This window comes from Pleurodeles waltl, chromosome 10, assembly GCF_031143425.1.
Source record: "Pleurodeles waltl isolate 20211129_DDA chromosome 10, aPleWal1.hap1.20221129, whole genome shotgun sequence".
Classification (NCBI taxonomy): domain Eukaryota; kingdom Metazoa; phylum Chordata; class Amphibia; order Caudata; family Salamandridae; genus Pleurodeles; species Pleurodeles waltl.
Genome location: NC_090449.1, coordinates 311,136,392 through 311,153,607, shown reverse-complemented (window position 1 = coordinate 311,153,607; position 17,216 = coordinate 311,136,392). Strand labels below are relative to the sequence as shown.

The following is a 17,216-nucleotide window of genomic DNA, read 5'->3' as shown; positions in this document are numbered from 1 at the left end:
GCCGTGGGATTGGTCCTTATAGTTTACAGCCCCGCCCACAATGCTCTACCAGGCTACAAGGATTTGTATTAGACTGATCATGTCTCCTATGCTATCTGCATGTGAAAGCTCTAATCTCTTTTTTGTGTGTTGTTTTTGGAACAAGAAGTAATGTTTGGTTTTACATGTTTTTGTTATGGGTAAAGGAGGAATGTTATGTTTTAGTCATGGACCAATCCATGACGTCGGCACTGGCAGGGAGATGACCCCAATCCCCCTACAGTGTGGTATCCAACCATGGTTTAGTCGGTGACGGAACTGACTGTAATAAAAGGGACTCTGGAGATTTTTCCCGCCAGTCCAAGTAACGAAGCATTGTGTGGAGCAATCTTATTTCCAATGCAGCCACTGGTCACCTGTGGCCTTGGTATACGATCCAACATAGATCAGGTGCACCATACCTACCACCGCAACTACAACGCTGCCTCTCAAATAGCTCCTGCAAGTTGCAGGGGTGTTTTCTGAAAACGTGTTTTTGGCCAACGGGGAACAGGTGTCCTGTCTTTAATCTGTTTATTCGCTGCCAAACCAAAGTCTCTACAAAATAATACTCCCTTTGGCTTCGAATATGGTCGCGTGACTAGAATTTACAGCGCGGTCATGTGACACACTTGGCCACGTGATTTGCCGGTTCGGAAGCAGCTGTGCGAGGGGGCTGGGTCTTGCGATGACGTGACTTGCTTCTCTGTCTGGGTTCCGGACTCGAGCACAACAAGCAGAGGTAGCACAGCTGATCAGGAGCGAGGCGGCAGAGCGCGGCTCGTAAGACCGGGACTATGACTGTAATGGCGGGAGAGACGGAGGTGGAGTCGGCACAAGTGTTATTTAATAAAACAGCATAGGGGGACCCAGGGATTTTCAAGCGTAGTGGGGGTCCTTCTGCAGCTATAACGGCGCCCTGGGAGCAGGAAGGTGGGGATCGTTTGCAGCAGGTATGTCAGTGTCATTGAGGGCAGGAAGACAATCGTTAGTGGCGAAGCTGTAAGCAGGTTGATCGAGAGAGGGAGACGTCGAAGGGAGCTCTAAAGTGAGAGGACACTAGGGTAGTTAACGAGTCCAGAGATCCCTGAATCTAGGAAATACGGTCACCTGGCGGCAGAAACCCATGGAAGCTGGCAGTCTGTATACCGCTGTGTAGGCCGCACGAGACTTGTCATCAAGCATCCAGTGTCGCAGACAGCGGGCATCAAAAGGCATCGTTCGTAATAGACAGCAAAAACAAGTTATATTTCTGTACCTGCAGTCAGCGGGCGAGGCCTCTGGCGGCAGACTGCCTCAGTGTCCAGTCACAGAAGATGCTGGTCAGCCAGGCCTTGAAAATGTAAAGGACAAAGAAAAGGAAGACTCGTCGCCAAAGGAGCAAGAACAGTGGCCGCTGCGGTGAGTGTGTAATAGGCATTCATAAAAGCACATTGTCTATGTAGCATCAGTCTCTTCCTCGTGGTTCTGTGCATACTGTTTTTCCCTCAGTCTGTCCATCTCTAGCGCCGACAGACAAACAAGGTAAAACAACACCAGTGCCGCGTACGAAACAGCCCTTAGGTGTTACCTTTAACTTGAAACCCTGGCGTGTATCCAATAATTTGTTTGCCGGAAGGTGCCAGTTTATTAACAGTCAGTGGGTGACTTTCGCAAAATGTAAATCAGGCTTTTACTAATTGAACAAAGGCTTATCTCCTTGGGTGTCTTTCGTCCCACCTATTGGTTGCCCTACCATGAGGCCTGCCTCTTATTTGCGGGCCACTTGGACTTGTGTGATAATAGAAGAACAAATTAGGCTTTGGTGTTGTCCCAATTATATTACAAAAAAAGGCATACAATAATGCAACAAATTAAATGACAGTTTAATTTAGTTATATTGTCATTTTAACAAGCGGTCGAAGTGTTTTAAAGTATGGTAAATGACCCTGAGCATAGTGGGGGCATGGGGTCAGGCACATCACATAACTACAAATAACAAAATATTCTGAAATATATTTTTAAACGTCAACCTAGAGAAAACTGCATATAGAATATAATGCACACACATTAATTGAAAATTAAATGCAAATGAATCCAATTTTCACATTGCAGACATCCACCTTCTTTCCTTTCAACCTCAGTCATCCTTATCCGTGCAGGAATGGTTATTCTTTAACAAATTATGGGAACTGTTTTGATACGATAAAAAAGAATGGGAACGTAGTTCCCACCATATTCCTCCCACTTTAATTTCTGATTTTAGTACACATTAAGGTTGCCTGGATAAAACATTAACCTCATCAGTACAGTTTGACTCCTGAGTACAGTATTCGGTTATTAAACGGTGACCACTTAACGATTTCAAGGGGCCTACCACAGCGCGGCACCACAGTATGCATGTAGCATCTTTTGATTTGCTTGACCTAGTAAGAAAACTTGACTAATATGATAAGTGCTGTAAGTCTATATGCAGACAACGGTGCAGAATCAAATACATCCCTTCTTACAGGAAGACACATCGACTTTGAAGTGTAATTTGCAACATTAGCCTTCGTTTTACATTTAGGACTATGGAGAGTGAGGTCGAGGTCCATACATTCAGCCATCTGACATATTGGTATTCACTGCAGTATGTTTTTATCTTGTTGCACGGTGAAGTATCATGAAATAAGGTTTAAATGAAACGTGGATTAGGAGGTGAACAATATGATAATATATTCCTCGCTCTACGTTCCCGGGATAAATCAGAGGATCAAGCTTTGACAGCTGCAGCTATCTGCAGGAACATCATTTCTTGACAGCTTTTAGTCTCCTTACAACCACACAATTACAACGTGAAATAATCCAAGAAATTAAAAGCATAGTAAGGTACCACATTTGCAAATAACAATAGTATTTTAGTTTTAGATACGTTCTGCGCCCCATTAAAGCGTCAGGTTACAGGCCAAATTCTTATTATAAGGTATGCAAAAAGTGATGGATGGAATGCTTGAATTAATCTCAGCCACTGGTTATTACTCTGGGCCATATCCCAGTCTATTATTATTTTGCACACTATTCTCACTATCACCAGGCTGTACACGGCTGATGAGCCTATACATAGGGTAAAATAGGGCCTGGGTTGTTGGTGTTCAAGTTCTGGAAGGACCTGACTGTTCCCACGAAGAACAGGGTTAAGACTGATTTGCATATGGCTGGGTCAAAACTACTGAGGGGGCACGGGAGCAAAAGAACAATAGGCTGGGATGCTACCCTGAGCAAACGCCAGTAGTTATGCAGATTGCATGCCTCCATCACCTTTTGTGTGCGTCAGATTCTTATTATAGCTACTAAGCTATTCAGTGGCTTAAAATATTCTGTATAACAGCTAAACGATGTTCCGAGTTTGAAGTAGCTAACAGACACTCTGTTTTGTATTTAGAAATGTCTTTCATTTTCAGAAAGTTCAGTGGTCACAATTAATGCATCTGTGCCTTTTTGACCAGCAGGAAAGACAGAGCACCATGGCCTCTCACTTTCTCCAACAATTTTAGTTTAACGTTTTTTAAGTGTTCGCTGATGTATCAATTAGTATATTATACACAAATGAACTCCAAGGAATGGTAATGGTGTGGTGTTTATATATGTATTGCAATGGTATTTTCTTTGTAATTTAAGGGACCACCCTTGTGACTGTGGTGTTGCAATAGGTAAAACTACTCATTCCGCTGCAACTTTTTCATTTTTCCCACTGAAATTCACTAAGTCCTTCATTACAAGTGACCTGGAATGTGGCCTGGATTTTCCTCACCCCGGTGTTACTGAGACTAGTGGGCTAGTGATACTGGGGGTATCAATAACTCTAGTGAGGGAAAATCTGAACCATTACAAGTAGACTCCTGAGAGTACCCTTCGAAATGAGGATTCACCTGGAACATCTGCAACTCTGGCTGATTCCCCTGGTAATTCCTCATTTTCCCCAGATTTTCACACACAAATTTTATCTGCCTTCATACTCAGACTAGTAAAAACACTTCTGCTGTGGATGGGCCGATCAGAATTAAAAGACCATTTGTAGTAAGGTTAGTATGTGAAGGGTACACCCAGTTTGTGGTCCTGTGCTTGAAATTCAGTCTGCAGGTCAATTATGAGGCCGAGCTAGTTTGAAACCTCCGTGGGGAACTTCTGTTCCTGTTCTGTGGGGACCTGACTTGGCAGCTCGGTTTGGACTGTTTCTTGTTTTCAGCTGTTCCTTTTTTTTTTTTTGAGTAATTGATATACTGATCCAGCATTTTCAGACTAATTCTTTTTTTACTTCGTTTTTTAAATGTTTTTTTTTATGGACCAGCCATGTGTTTTCTGGGACTAGTAGATTGGTGGCTGGTTCACTTTCCACATGTGAAGATCACAGATTCGGAAATGTGCTTCAACATATTGCACAACTTTCAATGGTTCACAGCTAGGAGTTATAGGGCAGAGGAGTCCAGGTTCAAGGAAGCTTCCAGTTCGAGGATTTCTGGTGTCGTAAGCATGGTTGTAGGGCATATTGAAGGATCTGATTATCCTGTGGGGTAAGGCTGCTGATGCCAGCGTTGAATAAACCTGGTGTGATGGTGAGGCTAGGGGAACACCTGCGTTATAGGAGCAGTCTGAGTACACTGATGGAGAAAGCTTGATTATATGAATTTTGTTGGCAAAAAAGGATACCGACCAATAAAGGACGGTAGCTTAAATTCTGTGATCACTCAGTCTGCTTATACCAATGTGGAGTGATGCACTGTGTCAAATACAAAATCAAGGTTCAGTTGTTAGAGTAGCAATTTTTTTGATCAACCTCAAGTTAAAGGTCTTACCAGGTTATATGGAGGATTTCATCCTTGGGGTGGAATCATGTTTTTTGTCTGAGAGCATGTTGTTTCTTTGGGAGAGTGGCTGTGTGGTGGTTTACATTTCTAGTAGATTGCCTAAAGGCTCTTGTGGAAATCTGTGTGAAGCTGGAGGGACCTGACCGGTTGAGGTCTGGTTTCCACGTCTCATGAGAACTAGGTTGATACATGAGGTCTTGAGGTGTTGAGGTGTTTGGGGAAGCTGATAGAAAAGAGGGAGTGCTTGATGATGTGTGTGGTTTAGAGTGCATTTGGCATGTGGAAGCGATTGTCCCTCAAGATTTGTGGAAGCAATGATATGACAGCTGTAACAGTGGCTTTCAATTTAAGAGATCATTGGCAAAGAGCTGTTGACAGATAGAAAGCTGAGGTGCGAACTGAAGCAGAGTCTTCAATAGGGGTGGCTTTGATGATGATTCTTCAGGGGATGTTGTCTGAAGTTAACTGTACAGTGAGCTTACAGTTGGATGAAGCTGGATAAAGTGCATTTAAAATTCCAGATATTCAGCGGTGATTTTGTTGCGTTCCCTAAACAGTTTTGCACTGATGTGCACAGACCTTCAAACATACAGGATCTCATAGGCATTCATGCACTCCAGCACAAAGACCAAGAGGAATAGAGGTGCACATGCACAGAAAAAAAACCTGGACCGTGCATTCTCTCACGTGCTTGAGGGGACGGGCTACTTTGCATTTATTGTGACTGTCTTTAATTTCTTACTCTGTAAAAGCTTTCTGTATCACGCAGCAACATTAGCAAGTGATGGGTGGCCAGATTGGTCTTGCTATGTGGATTACATGATGGTTGTCAAATCTGCATGTCTACAAACAAAAACTGAGTGAAGAGCGCCCAACCATAGCATATCCTGCTGATTAGTTAGTTATGGGTAGCAGATTGGAGGAGTCACAAAAGACCTCTGAATGGTAGGCCAGACAAATTGGTTTGTTTGTTTACTCATAATTTACTGATCGCTTTGGTGAGCGAATTACAAATGTGTTTTTTTTTATTTTTTTAAATCAGCTTCACACAGCTTATCGACCTGCAGTGTGCTGAATGCATTCATCCCCAGTATAATTATTAGATGTTTATTGCATTAATGTTATCTACCTCATATTTTTCCATTATTTTTGACATTGATGTTCATCATTTATAGTGCTCCTGAATGAAATCTGAATCTACTACCATTGCTACCCCTGTCTGGCCGATTTTGTTTTCTTGAAGAGATAGTCACATTAGCAAAACAACGGATCACAATAAGGGAGAGGACCCTTTGATATGGAACATGGTTGAAAGGCACGCTATAGTGGACACTGGCAGAGAAACGCCAAAAAGATGTGAGGGTGATGAAAACTTTGCAGAGTAGGCAAGTATGTTGAGATGGTACACCGATCCTCCTGGCACCACGAATATAATAAGGAAAAAATAAAGAACACATAATCAAGAAAACTAGAAATCGCATGTGAAATTAAATTAGATGAATATGTGATTATGTAAATGGATTAAGGATTTCTGACACTATAACATTTAGTGATGTGTTCAACAGTAGGTCATTGTTTTTTTTTTTTATTGTTTTTTTTTTCAAGTGTGTTTGTTAGGTACTGATTGCTAAAAACCTAACACAAGTATGGGAAAAAGAAGATATGATACCTTGTATACAACATGATCTTTTGTTGTATTTGTTAGATATTCTCCCTAACTCCATGTATGTCCTCAGTTCACCACAGAATCTCTCACCAGCTCATGCTTTAAATGATTGACCCGTTCATTGGTTTTAAATGTGCATTAAATAACGTTTCCTTAATATTGTTTTAAGACCTGCATCCATTTCCTCCCCTTGTCATGGGTTATCTTTCAATAGTTTGTCCTTACAAAACAGGCAGGCTTAGTTCCTCATTCTTCTTCCTCGATTTCTAACTCTAACACAAGTTAATGTGCTGGATTCTTGTTGCCAAAACTAACTTTCTTACCCTGCTGATAATCTAATACATACCTGTTGTCACGTCTCTACAGAAACCACTGTTGATTCTGTTCAATTGCCTTATTGCGACTTGTGTTTTTATAAGAATATAAAAAGTGTAATAAGCACAAGAAACATGCCATGTAATTTCAATCCCAAACAGCTGTAAATTTATGATGAATGAAAAACTTATGAGTCGATTCTGTCTGCACTCTGGCTGTTGTACTTACCTCAGCTTTTGGTAACTTCACTAAGGGATAAATGACATCCAAGCGTTTTTGGGTGAACATTTTTCCATAATCAGGGCTCTGTTGGGAGCAAATTTGAGGCCAAAAATGGTGTCTCTTTTGTTGTTGCATATGTTGTCATTGACCTCGCAGTGAATCCTTCTATTCTGGCTCCATAAAGCTCTAAGCAGGATGAAGTTTGATTCGGTATCTGTTAAGGAGTAATAACCCCGGTCCCAAGACTTGCTTCCAGAGGTAGTCACATTTTTAGGTTCTTGTTCTCCTGTGGTCAGGCAAGCTGGAATCTGCTCTGAGGAGGGCTCCAACAGCGTGAGTCCTTTTCTAGGACGGTCCCATGGTATCCTCGAACACTGGGTATAGAAGTTCTGAGATAAACAATTTATATCCGTCCTTGGTTGCACCTTATTCCAGTCATCCATAAGTCGGTAAGAAGACTAACTCTTAAGATTTCTTTGCTCTGGGAAAGGTATCACTGGTCTCTCCTACTGTCTGTATGGACAACAGCCGTTAGGCACCAGGTCACGATCCAAAGTTTATTTTTCACGTTTACTTAATTTTTAATGTATCTTTAATGGAATTAGGGCATTTAACTTTATTAGGCAATGGGCAGCCATCGTTGCTTTAATCAGCAGCATTTGTACACTTGAAACATACAGTCCTGCCACTGAACATCCATACATACATTTTTTAAAGCATTGGCAATGCCAAGAGCTCTCAACTTTTAATTTGCTAATGGTTTCTAACGGTAGTAAAAAGGGGAAAAATGGTCATTACAAATGCAGCCCGCGCAATGATATATCTGTGCGCCCAAGAGTCCATAGTAGCTCTATGATGACCTAGCTTGATGATGTATACGCATGCACACGCATTCGTCTTGAAGCAAGAGCCATTTTCCCTTTCCTTTTTTATTTTTTTTAATTTATTGTTCCAAGATGGCGAATGCCCATCCAGGAGCTATAAATATACAAGAATAACCAATAGTGATGCTAAAACATATTTAAAGAGAGGGACGGTCCTTTAGCACATTGCTATTCTAAAAACAGGAGGTTGTGGATGAGAAGCAACAAATTGGGGTGGAGTTCATACAAAATAAATAAAGCAAGTTGCTGCACGGGATCATTTGTGGTAAGGAAGCAGTGGACGAGCGGGCTGGGTTGGGTGGAAGGGAGAAGTAGCACACTGGGAAGATGTGGAAAGGGCAAGAAAACACGTGCGCTCCCATGGCCTGCTAAAAGCAAAAGAAACCAGCATAGGCAAAGCCAGTGGGTCTTACTTTGTGTTGCGCCCTTGTCTTCAGTTGTCACATACTTGTCTCTTAGTGTTAGGCCGGTTATCGTTTTTATGGTGAGGAGTGTTCAGTAGCATGCAATTTGAGTATTGGAGGTACTAGCTGTTGTGAGCGCGGTATAAGTGTACATCGGGATGAAATGCTACTGTGACCTATTTCACTAAGGGTCGAACTTCATTTAACAATTTGGCAATTATGCAGCATTTTATTATTATAAATTTTTTTTTTTTTTGGCAAACCTATGCACTAGGTACCAAAAATAATATGAGCAAACGGAAATGCACCCATTTAAAGGAAGCATGCAAAACCTTTAAAAAAAAACTAAAGCATGACCCCTTTCAAAAATAAATAAATAAATAAATACAAACTCATAAAGTAAGTGCCTTGATTGACCTTCCTGCTTTAGCACTGAAGTACTCTTTAGACAGAAGCACACATGTGCTCAAGCAAAACACCTTCACACACAGTGAAGACGGGGAGATACGAGAGTTGGATGAACCATGGTCACAGAAAAGGGAGGGATGAAAGTGAACCTGCAGGAGTGAGATAAAGAGAATGAGGAAGTGTAGTGGAAGAAAGAAGCACGAGGTGGAGTCAAGACCATGTAGTCCTAGTGTTGGGCAACTTTTTAATGTCTGGAGATGTGACCAATAACACACACAGAGTGTATACTTTCAATGCAGAGCTGATATTATTTTTTTGTGCTGTCCTGTATAACCTCTCAAAGGGGCTTCTCCTGCAATAAAAAGGTTAAAAGGCGATTTGAAGCGCCTGGAAGCTATGTAGGCAAAATAATAGAATACACTAGAGAGCACAATATCAAATTTACGATGAAACCTGCAACGAAAGAAATTAAACAGAACAGTGGTACTTCGTAGCTGTTGACCAGTGTTGACTGCAGGACTTTTAACCCACTCGTACCTTTCTTTGATAAGAACAATGGTGATTTTACACCATTCTACCTTGCCTTCTCTTCTTAACGGAATTTTTTCTTCTATTTCCATCTTTTTATATTCTAAGCTGTCCCGTACGTTTGGGTTGTTTTCTTGCTTTTTTGCAGTGTACCTCACCGGATTCTGAAGGTTTTCTTTTGACTTCACTGTTCACCAACTCTTCTGAACAGTATGTGCTATCTGTGCAGCTGCTATTCTCTCTAGTTATTGTATTTCTTTCCCTTGTACCGGAAACATAATCTGCTTTACGTTAACCGAGCTGACTTATTTTTGGAGCTGTTCTCGATTTTGTTGGAGGCGGAGGTGCTTTTAGTCACGTACGATTGAGTTACCTTGTTTGAGCGCTGCTTTCAAGTGTGGAAAAGCCTGGAATTAATGCGAAAATATTATATCCCAAATCAAGTGATGCTTTTTGAAATTAATAGCTCGGCTTAAGGCAAATACATTTATTTTCTGCATCCCTAATATATCATATATATATATATATATATATAATGGACATCACAATTGATATACTGAGAATTCTCACAGGAGGGGAAAAATTGTACAACAGATGGCAGAGAGGAGACTACACCCTTGAGTACATGGCTCACTGCCTTTGAGACACAGTGACGGTCATTTTGAACACAAGATGCCTGCACACAGGGTAAGAGTGACTTATTAATGAGACACATCCTGCATCATCCACACGATTTGTTACTTGAGAAGGCAGGTGGAGTGTAGTGGCATACATTGATAGGGTGATAGTTTCCTTGACTCGTGAAGCTTGACTCAGTCGGCAGTTACGTGCCCTAAGCCAATAAAATAGCAACCACTATGAGTGCACATTGCCCTCTTCTCATCTTAGGTGTTTTTTCACATTCAAGGTCACTTACATAGTACATTGGCGTTACAACACTCTGTCTACCTGTGATTGAACATGAAGTTTCCTTTTGAGCTGAAGACCACTCTGAATTGAATGCAGAATACATTTTTTAATCTAGGACATTAGACTGGTATTTTGGATCATGAAAAAATAAAGCTGCTCGTATCGCAATAGGTGATCTTTGTGCTATTGAAATTTGAGGCAGCAAAGAATGGCCTTGCCCACCTTGGAAAGTAATCTGGAGAAGGGTTATGTTAAATAAGGGAAAGCATACGAAGATGTGAGTCTTCTCCTTGAACTCACTAGTGTTTTACAGGACTTTGTTAAGTAAGAAGTCTTAGAGGCAGTTGTTGGTGTTCCCACATTACCGCAACTAGGAGTAACAACTGGCAGCCTCCCCAAATAGTTACAAGGCGCACTTCTAGCCAGCTTGTCATTACTTGTAGCTGTTTGATTTTCTCTCTGCCTCCTACAGAAATATTTAAGGATTGCAATTGGTATTTCTGTCAAAGAGTTACACTTAGATGACATTTCCACTCATTTTAGAGCATTGATTGTGGCATGGCGTTCATGTTCCTAAAAGAAGAAAACTTGATTACATTACATAATAATGCACTTCCTGCTTTTGCATAGTTTTTAATGAGTAGGACAAAATGTTCCCTCCCCTACAACTGCCCTCAGCAGCTGCCGATTAGCAGCCCTTCTCCCCAAATGCTACTGTTTCTCCACGAATAATCCTCTTCTCAGATTGTTCTGGGTTTCCTTTATCAACGCCCTTCTGGTTAGTAGGCCTCCAGTTAGCTCTGTCCAAGTAGGTAACCTGCATGGGTATTTTTGATGTCAAATTCTGTGTTTTTTATTTAAAAAAAAATAATTATATATATAATCTCTTCATCTGTACATACTTTTCCCTCATTTGCTCTCTCTATCTTCCCAACTTTTGAGAACCCTTGTTTGGGCGCATAAAAAAATAATATTTGGTGAGCAGGAAGTCAAACAACGGATAACTATGTCTGACCCTGCCATTTCTGCACAATAATCACCCATAGAAAAATGCTGTCCAGAGACTAAACAGCATGATATTTTTGATGTGCGCATCTGAAGCTCTTGGTGATTATGTGCTGTGGTACCAAGTGACTCCTTTTTCAGAGAAGCATTGTTACCTCATGGCTTTATAGATTAGTGGTGAAACTAGTTTACTGGTTTTGGGTGCAGCATGAACTTGTCGGTAGAGAACCAGACATTCCGTACAAGCATGTTAACTGTTTTCTGTGAGCTCTTATCTATGAAAAGAAATGCTGAGCCATGTCTGTCTAGCTATTCTGGTGTTTTTCTCCCTGGGGAAACTCTGTGTTCTTGGCCAAATACTCAGCGTTTATATCAGGACAAAACTGTCTAACATTACTACGTATTTTGAACTTTATGCATTTGTTTCCAAGTTGCAGGCACCTTAATGTTATGGTGTGATTGGAGCTGAGATCCCTTTACAGCTCCCACTCATCCTATCCGTACTGGGACTCTTATCCACTGCTTTTAGAACATAACTGGAGATCAACTAGAATAACACCAATGGCTTCCAAAGTTTTATATTTCTTTCCTGGTGAGACTAGCAGTGGGAACTGTGCCTTGCAGTGTTTGATTCTGGGGTTTCAACTCACTGACTGCATACTCTAGGTTTGATCCAGCCCCTGATGACTGACCTCTGCAATTGTGAGATTTTGCATTTATGCCCCAGTGGCGGCAGCAACTAGTAAAAGGATGTCCTGCTGCCCCAGTTCAGCTCAATGTCAGATTCTACCTTTTCCCCAAAGCTATTGTACTGCAGCACCAGTGACTCATTATGCAAGCACATTGGACAAAGACATTGCCCCAAAGCACATGTGCTGTGTTGTGTGAATTTCTATAGCCAGGCCAATGTTCAGCTCTGACCCTGAGGTGTCCTTCGACTGCAGACTGGGAAACAGGCCATCACCCTGCTTTTGCAGTGTTAGTTGCTTGCCCAGCATGGTCTCTGTGTTGTTAAAGCGCCAGCACTACATAACCGTTGCACAAAAAAAAAAAAAGGCAAGGTAGTCACTCTTGATCTGTGAGTGGGCAAACAAGTCATCATGCCTAAATAGGGCATGGATTGCACATCAATCTACGCTGACTGACTACCTAAATTGTGGGACCTTATCGGAATGGAAAAACTAACAGCCTCCATAGACCACAAACTACCACAATTTGAGAACATTTGGGGCCCATGCAAAGGATTCCTAGCTCTGGACTTCCGTTAACTTTCCTGTCCGATCTAACTCCTAGTGCTCTTAAGAATGCAACAGACAAGCCTAGTCAAGACTGATCACAACTATTTTGTTCTCCCCTATGATCCAACTCTGGTACTCGCATAGTTCACGATGAAGTAATTTCAGACAAGAACACTTTTCCTCACCTACTGGATTGCTGTCCCTCTCTCCTCTTTCTACCCTTCCACACACCTAATCCGCTGCACTCTCCCATCTGACCTACTCTACTTTTCCACCTCACTGGCCTCTGGCTGTAGGTGAGTTTGTTTTGTTTATTGAGAAAACAAATAAAAACAGATTTGACCCATAAACGGCCTTTACCTTTATCACGTATCTACCATGAGATCTTCTTCTCTATAGATGGGATCCTGCTCAGCAACAGCTCCTGTTGCATTGTTACGTGAACCCTTATCTAATTTATTTGAGTAACAGGTGATACTAAAATTTACAGGAATACGGGAACTTCTTTTTCATCAAACTGTGTTTTTCTTTATAGAATAAGGTTGGGAGAAAAAGTTGGCGCCAAGGAGTGAAAATTTGTTATCCATGGCATTGACAGTCCGTAGATAATTTTGTACCACTTGCCTTAGTTTGATCACTTAAGAACACATCTGCTTTGTTTTTATGATAATCCTTGCTTTTGCTTAGAAACAATTTGAGGTCCTGTTGCTTTAAAGGTTAACAGTTATAAACTTCTAGTAGTTTGAGTTCTTAATTATTACAATTATAAATATAGTTTTTTTAAAGTTCTATTCGAAAACGTAACCATTTTAACAACTAAGCAAATTTATAAATACCTGTAATGTTCAGCCCTTGTAGATGATGAAACCAGGAAAGCTAGGATCCTGCCTTGTGAACAAGCAGAGAAACAAAACAACTCTTAAGTCAGTGTAATGTGGTGCCAATTTACTCAAGTGGCACCACATTACAGATACCATTCTGTGGAAGGATTGTGAGTAGTTAATGGCTAACCTTCCTTAAAATGTACCTGACCGTTTTGGGTTATTTTAACATTTGCGTTGAGGCCCTTCCTTGCTAACACAAAAAAGCGTATTTAAGAGTTCTAGGAGAAATGATTTCTGTGCAAAATGATTGGTGATTCACATTTAAGGGATATTTCCTTGACTTGATTTTGGTACAAAAGAACATTCCTAAATATTGTTTTCTCTGTGCCTAACTGATTGGGTTGACCATTATATAATCTCCTTAGTCCTGACAATGCATGGGCTTCCAGAGGTGATAGAGAAAAAAACAGCGTCAAGATCAAAATGGTTTGTTGTGTGTGGCTTTGTGATTTTTAAGCCAAAGTCAGGGTGAGTTATTCAGACTGCCAATATGGTTGACAACAAAAAATACTCCATTCTTCGGTATGACTAGATCATGCACAGCATGTGAATCTGAAAGTGCCTGAAACTCAAAAACTATGGTCTGAAATCAGCGACTAATTCCTTGTCACACCACTCCCCATGATGTTTGAGGGCTCATCTGCACTAAAGACTATGGAGTAACAATAACAGAAAATCATTAAACATTGTCTGTTGGAAGTGCTCTTTAATCGACCTTCGCTTGAAATAGATTGTGCGTCATGAGAACTTACTCCTGCTTGAGTAGTTAATAAATGAATATTGAGCGGCTTACAAGAATCCATTACTTCTAACGCTGCTAAGATCACTAAGAAAAAATGGAAAAGTGAATGTTTCACACATACGTTTGCGGATATGAAACATGACAACTACTCATAAAAACGATGTGTGTGTGCTTTCTTATTATCATCCAGCCAAAATATATATTTTTGGACACTACGGCTTTACTTTCACAATGGCAAGATAGTTTGCTTTCCGTGGCAAACAGCGCTATACAATGTTGTTAGTTACATCAGTGAAAACATCGTATTGGCTGCTTTCCCTCAGAAGTATTTTCTTTCATATTCTGAGTGAGTTTTGTAACTCATTGGTCTCTGTCCCATTTTGCATCACAAGAATGCTGTGATTCCTTTTTAGGTCGAAGCCTACTGCTTACAACTTCTTGGGGACATTCTGAAAGCTTCCCTGGGAATGCATTCAACCCATTGCTCACCTTTCGCTTTGTGTTTTGTAACTAACATTTTGCTTGCTTTTTATTTGTTGACTTCATTTGTTTTAGGCTGTCCAGCTTGAGTTTCTCCCCCTATTTACTGTATTGTATTCATCCATGAGTGTCCGCTTTCTGAAAACAGGCCTATAAATATTTTTCTTATTTTGTCACGTTTGCTGTTCATTAAAAGACAGAGGCTAAATTTCAGGCTCTGTCTTCCGAGGGAGCTTGGTGTTTACTTTTCTTTCCCTGACTTCAAAATGCAAGGAATTATGTCACAATCTTGCTATGAAGGTAAAGGTTTTTTTTTCTAGCTTACAACAAAGTTAAATGTCTGCAAATAAACTGCAGATATTTCAGAATTAGAAAAGCACAAATGAAGCACATTTTTTGTAATTCTGAAGTGTGTTGGAAATAAATATTTTATGTTAGTATGATCAAAATAAACCAATATAGTAGATGATGACATTTCCACACATTATTGTTTGAGCTCTGTATAGTTTTATCAGTAAAACTGCCCGTGCAAATGTAATGGTCACTGAAAATGTGGGGTCTGTACTGGCAATGCACTATCACACCATGTATACTCCACATTACGCCACTCCACTCTACTCCACTCTATGCCCCTCCACCACTCTACAACATGCCCCCCATTCTACAGCACGCTGCTCCACTCTACGACACTCCACTCTACAACATGCCACTCTACTCCATGACACGCCATTTAACTCTACTCTACAGCACGCCACTCAACGTCACTCCAGTCGACTCTACTCAATTCGACTCTACACCACTCCACTCTGTGCCACTTCACTCTATGCCACTGTACAACGCACCAGTCTACTCCACTCTACACCCTGACACTCTGCGCCCCCACACTCTACTCCACTCTAAGCTACAACACTCCACGCCACTCCACTTTACCCCACTCCACTCCTATCCACTTTACTCCATTCTTCTCCCCAACACTCTACACAATTACCTCTAAGCCACTCCAAGCCACATTACCCCACTCTTCTTTGACACACTGCTCCACTACGCCACTCTACAACACTCTATTCCCCTCTGCTCTACACTACACCACTCCATTTTACTCCACCCTACTCCCTGACACTCTCCACAACTACCTGTAGGCCTCGCAAAGCCACTTTACCCCACTCTACTTTGACACACTACTCCACTACGCCACTCTACTCTGACACTCTATGCAACTCCTTTCACTACACCTCACCCCACTCTACACTCCACTCCGCTTACGACACGTCACTCTGCAACACCATATTCTATGACACGCCACTGTACGAAACAAAACGGCACTCTATGCTACTCCATGACAGTCCACTCCACTCTGTGTCACTCTACTCTACAACACTACTTCATTCTGTGCAACTCCATCTATGCCACTTTACTCTACAATACGCCACTCCACACCACTCTGTGCCACTGTGCTCCACACCACTCTGCTCCACGATGCTGTACTGCACTACGCTCTGTGCTGCTCCACCATGCTGTACTGCACGACGCTCTACTTCAAGGCACTCTAGCCTGACACTTTTCTCTGACACTACTTTAGACACTTTGCTCTGACACTCTACTTTATGACACTTTGCGCTGCTCCACGGACATTCCATCCTATGCCACGACACTGTACTCTGCCACCACACTGTATTCTACTCATACCCCTCTACTCCGTGCCCCTCTTCGACACTCTATATCCCTCGACGACACTTTCCTCTTTGCCAGTAACTGTTAACCATGCTGAACAGCAACCACGCAGGTGTAGAACATAGCTAAAGCACACTGGCAAAGTCAATGGCTCTTGCATAAGCAAGACATATTGGCTTTGCCAGTGCTTGTTTACCTTTTTCATACAAACAATTGAGTTGCTCTTTGAAAACACCAAGCTACAGGTAAAGACAATTGGGGTTCATTAGTACATCACTAGCAGCAGTAATTAATCTTATCCCGTGCTAACAGTTTTTGCCTGCTATCGGTTAAGAACTATATATTGATTATACAGGGAAACAAGTGCACAGTATTCTACTGGACCTTTGTTCACCTATAATTTGTAAAACTTTGTCTCTTATAGCCTATTTCAGAAGAATTAGTAGCTTTTTTTCAGAGTGTCATCTTTGGTGCAGTTCCTTCAGGATTTAACGCACCAGTTGTCAAGGCATCGCTCAAGGTCGCACTGATGAGCCAGTACAGTGACACCTAATTACGAGTCAGGCCTACTCTGCATATTACTGGAGCAGGTAGTTTGTTAAATCTCATAATGTTCTGCACAGTGCCTAATCTTCTTCCCAGCCACCCGGAGGGTCATAGCTGGTAGTTTAATCAGCCCTGGATGTATTGAGAAAGGAGATGGATTACATTAGTGTGCATGTGGGAGCCTCGGCACTTTTTAGCCTAAGTGCTGCTTATATTACGATGGTCCAAGATATTTTGCCGTGAAGACTGTAACAAACTGAAGTATGCCAACTCACTGTTGCATGGATTATTTTCACAAATAAGGAATAGGCTGTGGCAACACCACCTTTAAGTCCTTGTCTGTATCAAGCAATGTCCAGTTCCTCATGGATCTACATTACCCCTGACTGTATCAATTCTTTTTGTGTTGGTATTTACATATGTGCTTATACTAGTCACATTCGTTAAAACTATTGCCATCGATTTAACCC

General features: G+C 41.4%; 1 protein-coding gene across 1 annotated transcript in view; it reads left to right on the top strand.

Moving 5' to 3' along the window:
• The first annotated feature begins 687 nt into the window (after window positions 1-687).
• ABCA3 (ATP binding cassette subfamily A member 3) overlaps window positions 688-17,216 on the top strand; it is a 453,847-nt gene continuing 437,318 nt past the window's right edge. The window contains exon 1 of the mRNA XM_069210492.1: window positions 688-1,419. The gene's annotated coding sequence lies outside the window, so the exon portion shown is untranslated. The remainder of the gene's footprint in view (window positions 1,420-17,216) is intronic.